This window comes from Mustela nigripes, chromosome 3 (genome assembly GCF_022355385.1).
Source record: "Mustela nigripes isolate SB6536 chromosome 3, MUSNIG.SB6536, whole genome shotgun sequence".
In the NCBI taxonomy this organism is placed as follows: Eukaryota; Metazoa; Chordata; class Mammalia; order Carnivora; family Mustelidae; genus Mustela; species Mustela nigripes.
Window position 1 is genome coordinate 145,736,163 of NC_081559.1, and position 12,128 is coordinate 145,748,290.

Below are 12,128 nucleotides of genomic sequence, written 5' to 3' on the forward strand. Positions count from 1 at the left end.
CCACATCGGGCTCTCTGCTCAGCAAGGAGCCTGCTTTCCTTCCTCTCTCTCTGCCTGCCTCTCTGCCTACTTGTGATCTCTCTCTGTCAAATAAATAAAAATCTTAAAAAAAAAAAAAAAGATGGCCAACAGACATGTGAAAAGATGCACAACATCACTCATCATCAGGGAAGTGCAAATCAAAACTACAATGCAATATCATCTCCTCCCTGTCAGAGTAACTAAAATTAAAAAGAAAAGAAACAAGTGTTGGCTAGCATGTGGAGAGAAACGATCCCTCTTGCATTGTTGGTCGGAGTGCAGCCACTGTGGAAAACACTTGGAGGTTCCTCAAAACGTTAAAAATAGAACTACCTTATAATTCAGTAATCCCACTACTAGCTATTCACCCCCAAAATACAAAACCACTATTTCAAAGGGATATATGAATTCTTTATAGTAGCCAAGTTATGGAAGCAAGCCAAGTGTCTATCAATAAATGAATGAATAAAAAGATGTAATATATATGTAGAAGGAAATATTCAGCCATGAAAAGAATGAAATCATGCCATTTACAATGACATTGACAGAGCTAGAGAGTATTATGCTAAGTGATATAAGTTAGAGAAGGACAAATACTGTATGAGTTCACTCATATGTAGCATTTAAGAAACAAAACAAATTGCCAAAGGGAAAAAAAAAAGACTGACAAACCAAGAAACAGACTCTAGCTATAGAGAACAAATTGATGGTTACCAAAGGGGAGGTGGGTGGGGGGATGGGTGAAAGAGGTGATGGGAATTAAGGAGTGCACTTGTCATTATTAATACTGGGTGATGTATGGGATTGTTGAATCACTGTATTATATTCCTTAATCTAGTATAATACTAAATATTGATTATACTAGAATTAAAATAAAATGTAAAAAAAATGCACCTTTTCAAAAGAAAAGCGCCAGACACTAATGTAAATGTTCTATATATTATGAAAGGAGTTGTTTTTCCAAACTACAGAGATGATGAATTAATTATTACATAACCTTTTTATTTGATTTATTAGATTCCTACATGTTCTTCCTTTCTCTGTATAAATAACTTTATATCTGGTTATGGATGCTATTAATTGTTCCACTGAAGGTCAAGGCAATACTACATTATTTAAAATTTAATGCGCTTCTCAGATGTTTTAAGATAAGATGGTAAATTTAGTACTTAAATTTAAATCTATATGCTAATATTGGATAGCATTAAAAAATACCAAAACAGAGATATATATAGCTAGCCTCAAATATGAGGCAGATCTCCACAGAGCAGAATGTGAATAGTTGTGAGCAGAGCTGATTTTGTGGGCCTGCTGGCCTCTGGGTTAATAAATGAGAGGTGGAAGCCAGAAATTACCTCCAATTAGTAAAAGAGCATTAGAAATTATTTTCAAATGGTGTATTTAATTGTTTGAAAACAGAGATTAAGGTCTGGTATCCTATTCATAAGATATGGCTGAAAAAAAACTCTCTAAGTTCGTCTTGGGTTTTGCTGATCTCCAAGAGCCCAAAGTAACTTACACACAGGAGTAAACCCATATTCTTTTTTTAAATTGAAGTATAATTAACACACAGTATTATATTAGTTGGAAGTGTACAATACATTGATGTAACAATTATTTACTTAGTGCTCACCAGGATAAGTGTAGTCACCATCTGATAGGGTCAGCTACAGGCATCATTAAAGAGCTAGACAAAGGAAGTTCACACACAGAGAGAAAGTGAGGAAGAGAGAGGAAAAGCATATGCAATGTTAATAACAACATATGCATATTAATGATGATAAATCTTCCATCTAATATGAGCCTAGAATAAAATTTTAAACCACATTTAATACCTTGGTAAAGAAGACAAAATAATTTATCCTGAATGAAAACAATTTTCTACAATATTCTGATAAACATTTGAAATAAGTGTGTTGTGGATGTTCAACAAGTGAAATTAATACTTCTTTGGAAACGAAATAAGAATTATATTCTTGAAAAGTATATCCTAAGCACCTCCAATAGTATATGCTACATAGAAAGCACTCAGTAAATATTTCATGAGTAAATGAATAAAAATATGGAACGTTGTCAGTTATGAAGACAAGTTTAAAGAGTGGAAAGAAAATATTAGCAAGTAAAACAGCAGTGTTTATAAAGTAGTATAAAGTATTAGCAAACTGAATTTATATATATATATATATATATATATATATATATATATATAATGTTTTAATCAAATATAGTTTATTCTGATAGTTAGGTTGAACACCCCAAAATCTATTATTGCAGTGTATATTTAGTTGACAACATTTTAGTTGACATTGCTCTAATTTTTGTCTCTTAAGAATTGTTGATTCTGGAAATTTCATATAAATGGAATTTTAAAATTCCTGATCTTTTCTGTTTGGGTTTTTTTCACTTATTGTAATGTTTTTGAGGTTCATCAACACTGTAGTGTATGTATATATATCATCACTTCATTCCCTTTTGGTACAAGATAGTATTCCATTCAATGAATATGTTTTAGTTATCCATTTATAAGTTCATAGACATTTCTGTTGTTTTCACTTGTTTTTGTTGCTATTTTGAAGGCTGAATAGAATGTTCATGTACAAGTTTTTGTAGGTTGTGTGTTTTCATTTCTTTTGGTTGTACATTTAGGCCTGGAATCCCTGGGTCATATGTTAACAATTTGTTAAACATTTTGAGCAACTTCCAAACTGTTTTACAAAGCAGCTGTACCAGTTTATATTCCCATCAGCAACATATCAGAATTCCTGTTTCTTGACATTTTTGTTAATATTTGCCACCTGTCTTTTTATTTATAGGCATTAAGTGACTGTGAAGAAGTATTTCATTTGGGTTAGATTTGCCTTTTCTAAGTGATTAATCATGTTAAACATCTTTTCATGTGGTTAGTGATCACTTGTGTCCCTTCTTTGAAGAAATTGTTTATTCAGATCATCTGTCCAATTTTTAAATTGGATTTTTTTTTATTGTTGAGTCATAGGAGTTCTTTATATATTCTGGATACAGGTTCCTTATCATATACATGATTTGTAAATATTTGATCTCATTCTTTTTTTTTCTTTTTATATAAATTTTTAAAAATTTATTTATTTTCAGCATAACAGTATCATTATTTTTTCACCACACCCAGTGTTCCATACAGTCCGTGCCCTCTATAATACCCACCACCCGGTACCCCGACCTCCCACCCCCCGCCACTTCAAACCCCTCAGATTGTTTTTCAGAGTCCACAGTCTCTCATGATTCACCTCCCCTTCCATGCTTTTTGTTATGCTCCACAAATAAGTGAAACCATATGATAATTGACTCTCTCTGCTTGACTTATTTCACTCAGCATAATCTCTTCCGTTCTCGTCCATGTTGCTGCAAAAGTTGGGTATTCATCCTTTCACATATACTCCATAGTGTATATGGACCACATCTTCCTTATCCATTCATCCGTTGAAGGGCATCTTGGTTCTTTCCATAGTTTGGCGACCGTGGCCATTGCTGCTATAAACATTGGAGTACAGATGGCCCTTCTTTTCACGACATCTGTATCTTTGGGGTAAATACCCAGGGGTGCAATGGCAGGGTCATAGGGAAGTTCTATTTTTAATTTCTTGAGGAATCTCCACACTGTTCTCCAAAGAGGCTGCACCAACTTGCATTCCCACCAACAGTGTAAGAGGGTTCCCCTTTCTCCACAACCTCTCCAACACATGTTGTTTCCTGTCTTGCTAATTTTGGCCATTCTAACTGGTGTAAGGTGATATCTCAATGTAGTTTTAATTTGAATCTCCCTGATGGCTAGTGATGATGAACATTTTTTCATGTGTCTGATAGCCATTTGTATGTCTTGATTGGAGAAGTGTCTGTCCATATCTTCTGCCCATTTTTTGATATGATTGTCTGTTTTGTGTGTGTTGAGCTTGAGGAGTTCTTTATAGATCTTGGATATCAGCCCTTTGTCTATACTGTCATTTATGAATATCTTCTCCCATTCCGTGGGCAAGTTGCCTCTTTGTTTTGTTGATGTTTCCTTTGCTGTGCAGAAGCTTTTGATCTTGATGAAGTCCCAAAAGTTCATTTTCACTTTTGTTTCCTTTGCCTTTGGAGACATATCTTGAAAGAAGTTGCTGTGGCTGATATCGAAGTGATTACTGCCTATGTTCTCCTCTAGGATTCTGAATGATTCCTGTCTCACATTGAGGTCTTTTATCCATTTTGAGATTATCTTTGTGTACGGTGTAAGAGAATGGTCGAGTTTCATTCTTCTACATATAGCTGTCCAGTTTTCCCAGCACCATTTATTGAAGAGACTGTCTTTTTTCCACTGTATATTTTTTCCTGTTTTGTCGAAGATTATTTGACCATAGAGTTGAGGGTTCATGTTCTTAGTGTTTTTATTTTTAATTTTTTAAATTTTTTTAATTTTTTTTTTAAAGATTTTTTCTTTATTTATCTGACAGAGATCACAAGTAGGCAGAAAGGCAGGCAGAGAGAGAGGAGGAAGCAGGCTCCCTGCAGAGCAGAGAGCCCGATGTGGGGCTCGATCCCAGGACCCTGGGATCATGACCTGAGCCGAAGGCAGAGGCTTAACCCACTGAGCCACCCAGGTGCCCCTCTTAGTGTTTTTAAAGCACAAAAGTTTTTATTTTGATGAGGCCTAGTTTATCCTTTTTTTTTTTTTCCCTCTTATAACCTGAGCTTTTAGTGTCAACTGTAAGAATGCTTTACCTAGGGACACCTATGTCAGTTAAGCATCTACCTTTGGCTCAGGTCATGATCCTAGGATCTAGGTTCTTGGGATTGAGTCCCCCATCATGTTGCCTGCTCAGCAGGGAGTCTGCTTCTCCTTCTGCCTGCTGATCCTCGTGCTTGTGTTCTCTCTTGCGTTCTTTCTGGCAAATAAAATAAATAAAATCATTTTCTTTTTTTTAAAAAGAATGCTTTGCCTAATCCAAGATCACAAGGATTTAAACCTGCATTTTCTCCTAAGAATATTCTAATTTTGGTTTTTATATTTATGTCTATGATCCATTTTAGACCATATATATATACACATATATATATTTAGACCATATATATATTTAGACCATATATTTTATTTATTTATATTTTATATTTTATTATTTATATTTATATTTTATTTATTTATATATTTTAGACCATATATATATATGTGTATATATATATATATATAACTGTATAGATAGAACTGAGGTTTTAAGTGAAAAAATGACTCACAATGAATTGTTTTGGCATCCTTGTTGAAAATCAGCATACAAATTTATTTCTGGGCTCTTATGTCTCTTTCAGTATTCTAAAATGTACAACACTGTCTTGATTACTGGAGCTTTGTAGTAAGCTTTGAAATTGGAGTAATGAGTCCTACATATTATAGTGTATTTCACACTATATAATACATATTCTCATTACCATCATTCATTTTCTTTGTTTGTTTTTTCATTTTAAGGATTCTTTTACTTTCTCCTATATCATCTATTTACAGTTGTTATTGCTGTTATTGTATATAGATGTGTTTTATTTTATTAATCTTTAATCAGTGAAAAAATTCTGTTATTTTTGAATTAAATTAATAGGCTTGAAATATATATATATATTTAAAGATATTATTTATTTATTTGACAGAGAGAGATCACAAGTAGGCAGAGAGGCAGGCAGTGAGAGAGAGGAGGAAGCAGGCTCCCCACTAAGCAGAGTCCGATGTGGGGCTCAATCCCAGGACCCTGGGATCATGACCTGAGCTGAAGGCAGAGGCTTAACCTACTCAGCCACCCAGGCGCCCTGCTTGAAATAATATTTTTAAGTCAAGGTGTCATTACCATACAATGTTAAGTTTCAGATGTACAGTACACTGATTGGACAATTATATACATTGCTTGGTACTCTCCACAGTAAGGGTAGTTGCCATCTATCACCATACAATCTTATTACAATCCTATTGACTATATTCTCTATGCTATACTTTTTATCTTTGTGAATTACTTACTTTATAACTGAAAGTTTATACCTTATTCCTTTATTTATTTCAACTATCCCTCCAGCCACCTTTCTTCTGGAAACCACCAGTTTGTTCTGTGTATTTAAGAGTCTCTTTGTTTGTTTGTTCATTTGTTTTGTTTTAGATTCCACATACAAGCCTATGGAATTTGTCTTTCTGTGTCTGACTTATTTCACTTACTATGATACCGTCTATCTAAGTCCATCCATGTTGTTGCAAATAATAAGTTTTCATTCTTTTTTAATGCTTATATCTACCATATATTTTTCACCCATTTATCTATCAGTGGACACTTAGTTTGCTTTCATATCTTGGCTATTGTAAATAAGACTGCGATAAACTTGGGTGCATCTTTTTGAATTGGTGTTTTCATTATCTTTAGGTAAATAACCAGTGGTGGAATTACTTGATCTTGTGGGATTTCTATTTTTAATTGTTTGAGGAACCTCCATATTGTTTTCTGTAGTGACTGCACTGATTAACATTACAATAAGCAGTGCATGAGCATTCCTTTTTCTCCATGTTCTTGCCAATACCCGTTATTTCTTGTCTTTTTGATACTTGCTATTCTGACTGGTGTGAGATGCTGTATCATTTTTTTGATTTGCATTTCCCAAATGAAGAGTGATGCTAAGCATCTTTTTTATGCATCTGTTGGCTGTCTTGATGTCTTTGGAAAAATGTCTGTTCAGGTCCTCTTCCCCTTTTTAAATTGGATAGTTTATTTGGGGTTGAGTTGTATAAGTTCTTTATATTTTAGATATTATGTACTTAATATATACTTAATGAATATATCATTTACGAATGTCATCTCCCATTGATTAGGCTGCCTTTTTGTTTTGTTTTGTTTTGTTTTAAGGATTTTATTTATTTTTTCAACAGAGTTCACAAGTAGGCAGAGAGGCAGGCAGAGAGAGAGGGGAGGAAGCAGGCTCCCCGCCAACGAGAGAGCCCCATGTGGGGCTCGATCCCAGGACCCTGGGATCATGACCTGAGCCGAAGGCAGAGGCTTTAACCCTTGGAGCCACCCGGGGGCCCCTGCCTTTTTGTTTCGTTGATGGTTTTCTTTTCTGTACATATTTAAAACTTAGAAATATTTAAAGTTTGAGTTTTCTAGAACAGTCAAGCAATATAGAGAATATTACAAATACTTATGTTACTACCATTCAGAATAGACATGTTATTATTTTGTTATTTTTAGCCTCAAACTTTTGATAAAAGAAATAAAAATTTGTCTCAAGGTTATAGTCCTCTTTGGATCTTTCCCATAAGAAATAAAGAGGCAAACCATAACCTGTGTATTTGCTTTCTCTTTCTGTCTTACTCTTTCTATCTCCATGTCTTTCCCTCCCTTCTCTCTCTCTCTCCCCCCCATAATTATGTCTACCTATGTACTTATCTCTTTGATCTTTCTACAGAACCGCTGTTAATGAATTTGAAGTTTCTTTTTCAAGTACCCATTTAAAAATATTTTAATATTTGTCACCTATTCATTAACTCATTAAATACACATTTACTCATTAAATATATATTGAATACCCAACATACACCAGGCATTATTGTAACTGCCAGGGAAAATAGTAAAAAATATAGGAGAAATTCCTTCTTCCATTGTTAGTAAGAAAGGTGGTAAACATGATTTTAGGAATAACTAATAGTATGTGAAGTAAAGCAATTAAGGGAATAAAAAGTGATGAGATGTGTGTTTGTGAGAGGTATTATTTTGATAAGTTGGTCAAGGAAGGTAGCTATGAGCAGGTCATGTATGAGCAAATATTTGAATAGCATGAGTAATGAGAAAAATCAAGAAAATTTAGAGGAAGAGCATCTTAAGCTGACATTTCTCTTGACTTTATAGGATAGCCACCAGTATTTTGAACTATTGATTTTATGCATATTTCTGCTGAACTGACTTTAGTTAATAGACATGGTGATGGTGGCTTCTCCTCTTTCACTCTTCAAGTTCTTGCCACTACCCTTCGTTGTGGGGAGAGTTACAGAAAATTGAAAAGGACAGCATGTTTGAGTTTTATCACCTTTGCTCCATTTTCTCTGAGGATGAATACCAGGGAATCTTTCCTGATTTTGCCATTGACCTATGACGCTTGCACGTGCTTCAAGAAAGGAGATATTGTTGGAGTTTTTAAGGATTATGTAAATTATTTTTAGGTCATAATGCTTAAGAATAGTGTATCTTGTCTGACATTTTGGCTGGTATATGTAGTAATTGGTATTTTTCTTGATTTGGGCTGTATTCCTTCCATTTGTAGATATTCATGCTGTTTTAATTGCAGATATTAAATTATATAATTAAAGATCAAGTTTTTTTAAATTTATTTTTTAATTTTATTGATTTTTTTTGAGGATGCTAAAAAAGAAATGGGTAAATATTTTTAAAAAATTTTTGTTTGATTTCCCTTTATTATAATTTTCCAATATAATCACTTCTTGGCCTTTTGGCTAAGATCAAGTGTAATTTTCCAATATAGTTAACATACAATGTTACATTAGTTTCAGGTATACAGTATCATGATTTGGCACTTCCATACATTATCCAGTGTTTATCACAGCAAGTGCCCTCCTTAATCTTGAGACATCACCTATTTCATCCATCCCCCCCATTCCATTCCCCTCTGGTAACCATCAGTTTGTTCTCTATAGCTAAGTGTCTCTTTCTTGGTTTGTCTCTCTCTTTTTTCTTTCCTTGGGTTTTTTTTTTTCCCTTAATTTACACATATGAATGAAATCATATGGTATTTGTCTTTTTCTGACTGACTTATTCAATTTAGAATTACATTCTCTAGTTCTATCCATGTCATTGCAGGGTGGAAAAGATTTTGACAGCTTTTATAGAAAGTCAAAATACAGTTTTTAGATTTTCTTACATATAAATTTTACCTCAGCACTAATTTATCTTAGCATGGTCTGTTAAATATAACTGACACTTTCAAATAATTTAAAAAATTAAAGTGGTGGAACTATTTTTACTTTTCATTTTTTAATCCACAGTATTTATCTTACAGATTAAAATGTAGATGGTTTATTTAGATTTACCTATGTAGATTAATATCTTTGATACCTTTCATATAAGGCTATTACCATTTATATATGTATGTATATCATTGTATGTTGAAATTTTACACATAATTAAAATTGCTATTAGTAGCTTTTTTCCTTCGTTTGGGTTTTATTTTTAAACTAAACTTGTTATTCTTTAAAACTAATATAAATATAGAGGTTTTTAAATCACTTGTTCTTTAACTACTAAGATTTTAATAATGTTTGTGGTCATCAGAATTTTAAACTGGCTCCCATGACTTTCACCTTTTGGTGTTACTTTCATGATTATGTTACCATCCTATATGGCAAAAGGGAAATGTACTCTCTAAAAGCTGAGAGCCACTCCTAGTTGACAGCCACCAAGGAAACAGGTACTCCAGTCCTACAACCACGTATAACAGCATTCTGCCGACAACCTGAATGAGCCTGGAAGTGGATTTTTCCCCAGAGTTTCTAGATAAGATCTAGCCAGCTGACACTTTGATTTTGGCCTCTCATACCCTGAGGTCAAAATTCTGACCTTTACAACAGTGAAATAATAAATGGTTTTTAAAGTGCCATGTTTGTTATGTAACAATAGAAAATGAATATATTTAAACATTAATAATTATAAAAATATTGTTTTTTTAACTAATGAAAATGCTCTAAATGATTTAGTATCCTTTTAAATACCTATTTTGGTTTTACATCATAGGGAGTGAAAGTACTTTTTTTTTTTTTTTTTTTTTAAGAGCCTCTGTAAAGGGCCTTGGATATACAAGGAGACATGTGAGGCAGTTTCTGTAAACTTAAGTTCTTAAACCATATTTTTAGGCTTAGGTCCAATACAAATGTATCTGATACTATAGTGAGCCTTGACAAGTAAGTCACTCTCATGTAAGAAATAAATTTTTCCCACTGTGAAAAATTAAATCTTGTAGAGCAACATGAACTGTTTAGTACCATTTCCTCTCCTTTAATACAGTATTAATGTTTTGAAAGACTTTGACTCATTTTACATGTGGGATCAGTTTACCACTGGCTTAATATAAATCAGAGTTGTAAATAACTTGCAGTGTTATACCTAAAGAGTTCTGAAATTCTTTACACTTTTCAACTTTCAACTTTATTTTAAAAAAGTCTGAAAGTGCTATGCCAATAAAATTTATTTACTTAGATGATATCAAAGGAGATGTCTTTTCTTCATGTTAAATATGTATGTGCATATATTATATGTGTATATAATCTCTCTATATATCATATATATGTGTATATAATCTATTGTAGATGTCAAAGTACAGTTGATCCTTGAACAACATGGGGGCTAGGGGCACTGATGTCCCCACATAGTCAAAATCTGCATATAACTTTTGACTCTCCCTAAACTTAACTACTAATAGCCTGCTGTTGACTGGAAGCCTTATTGATAACATCAACATGCTATATGTATGCTATATGTATTATATACTGTATTCTTACAATAAAGTGAGCTAGAGAAAATAAAATATTGAGAAAATATAAGGGAAATACATTAATAGTACTGTATTGTAAAAAATCCTCATATAAGTGGACTCACACAGTTCAAACCCATGTTGTTCAAGGGTCAACTGTAATCTTAATTTCATAGACATCTTTGGCTATGGGTAACACTTATGTTAATAAGTTATATTATTCATAACTGTTTTCACTGAATGTCAAGTAAGTGCCACGACCTGTGCTGTGATTTTATGTATATACTGAATAATTATGGTCTATACCTGTCAGGAGTTACTTAGAAACAAATGAAAACCATAAATGTGATAAATTTTATAAAAAATATGGCAGAGTAATAAAGAATTTTGATTTGCTGCATAAGGGAATAAATAGTCATAGAGGGGATACTAAAAGGATTTTATTTTTGCTGTATTTGTTAAATGCTTCAGGCAGTGCTTTTCTGAATTCCATCTTCATTATAAACAGTTATTTAATTTTTAATACTGTCCAGTAAAAACTGAAACAAGTATATTACTCATTTATTTTTCTGCACTTTGTAATTTTTAAAATAGTGAAAATAAAAGCACTTGATTTATAGTATTGTAGAAATATTGGGTGCCTGGGTGGCTCATTCAGTTAAGCATCTGCCTTTGGGTGCCTGGGTGGCTCATTCGGTTAAGCATCTGCCTTTGGTTCAGGTCATGTTCCCAGGGTCTTGGGATCCAGTCCCGTGTGAGGCTCCTTGCTCAGTGGGAGTCTGTTTCTCCCTCTACCCTTACCCCCTGCTTGTGCTTTCTCTCTTTCTCACACTCTCAAATAAATAACTAAAATCTTAAAAAATTAAGGAATTAATTTTTCCAATATGTCAATTATACTTTTATTATCATGAGCCAGAAAGTTTCAAAGATTTTTAATACATATAATTTATCTCAGTAGGGGATTTTTAACAACAAAAGGAGAGCTATTCAAGATTTGTTAGTATGATCTTTTAACCTTTGATATTTGATTACATAGCTTATGCCATAATAAAAAATTTTATAATCACTATAGGTCACATAAGAAGAAAAAATTGTGACATATGATGGAAGTTAAATGTACAGAGAAACTTTGATTTTTTCAGTAAATATGGTTAGTTAGAAAAGTTAGTTTGTCTTAAGATATTACCTGGGAATTAAATAATTGTGGATAAAGAGTGAAGGGTGGGGTTACAGTCAAAAGATCAAAGTGGGGGTTGCCTGGGTGACTCAGTGGGTTAAGCCACTGCCTTCGGCGCAGGTCGCCATCTCAGGGTCCTGGGATCCTCAGGGTCCTGGGATCGAGTTCCACATCGGGCTCTCTGCAGAGCAGAGAGCCTGCTTCCTCCTCTCTCTCTCTCTGCCTGCCTCTCTGCCTCCTTGTGATCTTTCTTTGTCAGATAAATAAATTCTTAAAAAAAAAAAAAAGATCAAAGTGAATCCTAAGCCAGACATAAACTAACTTTATCTTTTTTTGTTTATTTATATACTTTTACCTTGGATAAGATATTTGAGTTCCCTTGGAACTTTCTTGAACTCTCACTGTTTAAGCAGCAATG

General features: G+C 33.4%; 1 long non-coding RNA gene and 1 pseudogene across 1 annotated transcript in view; both read left to right on the forward strand.

Moving 5' to 3' along the window:
• Positions 1-12,128, forward strand: part of LOC132013175 (uncharacterized) — a 1,013,735-nt gene that overhangs the window by 357,206 nt on the left and 644,401 nt on the right. The gene's annotated exons all lie outside the window — the stretch shown is intronic.
• LOC132014637 (U2 spliceosomal RNA) lies at positions 8,484-8,646 on the forward strand (annotated as a pseudogene).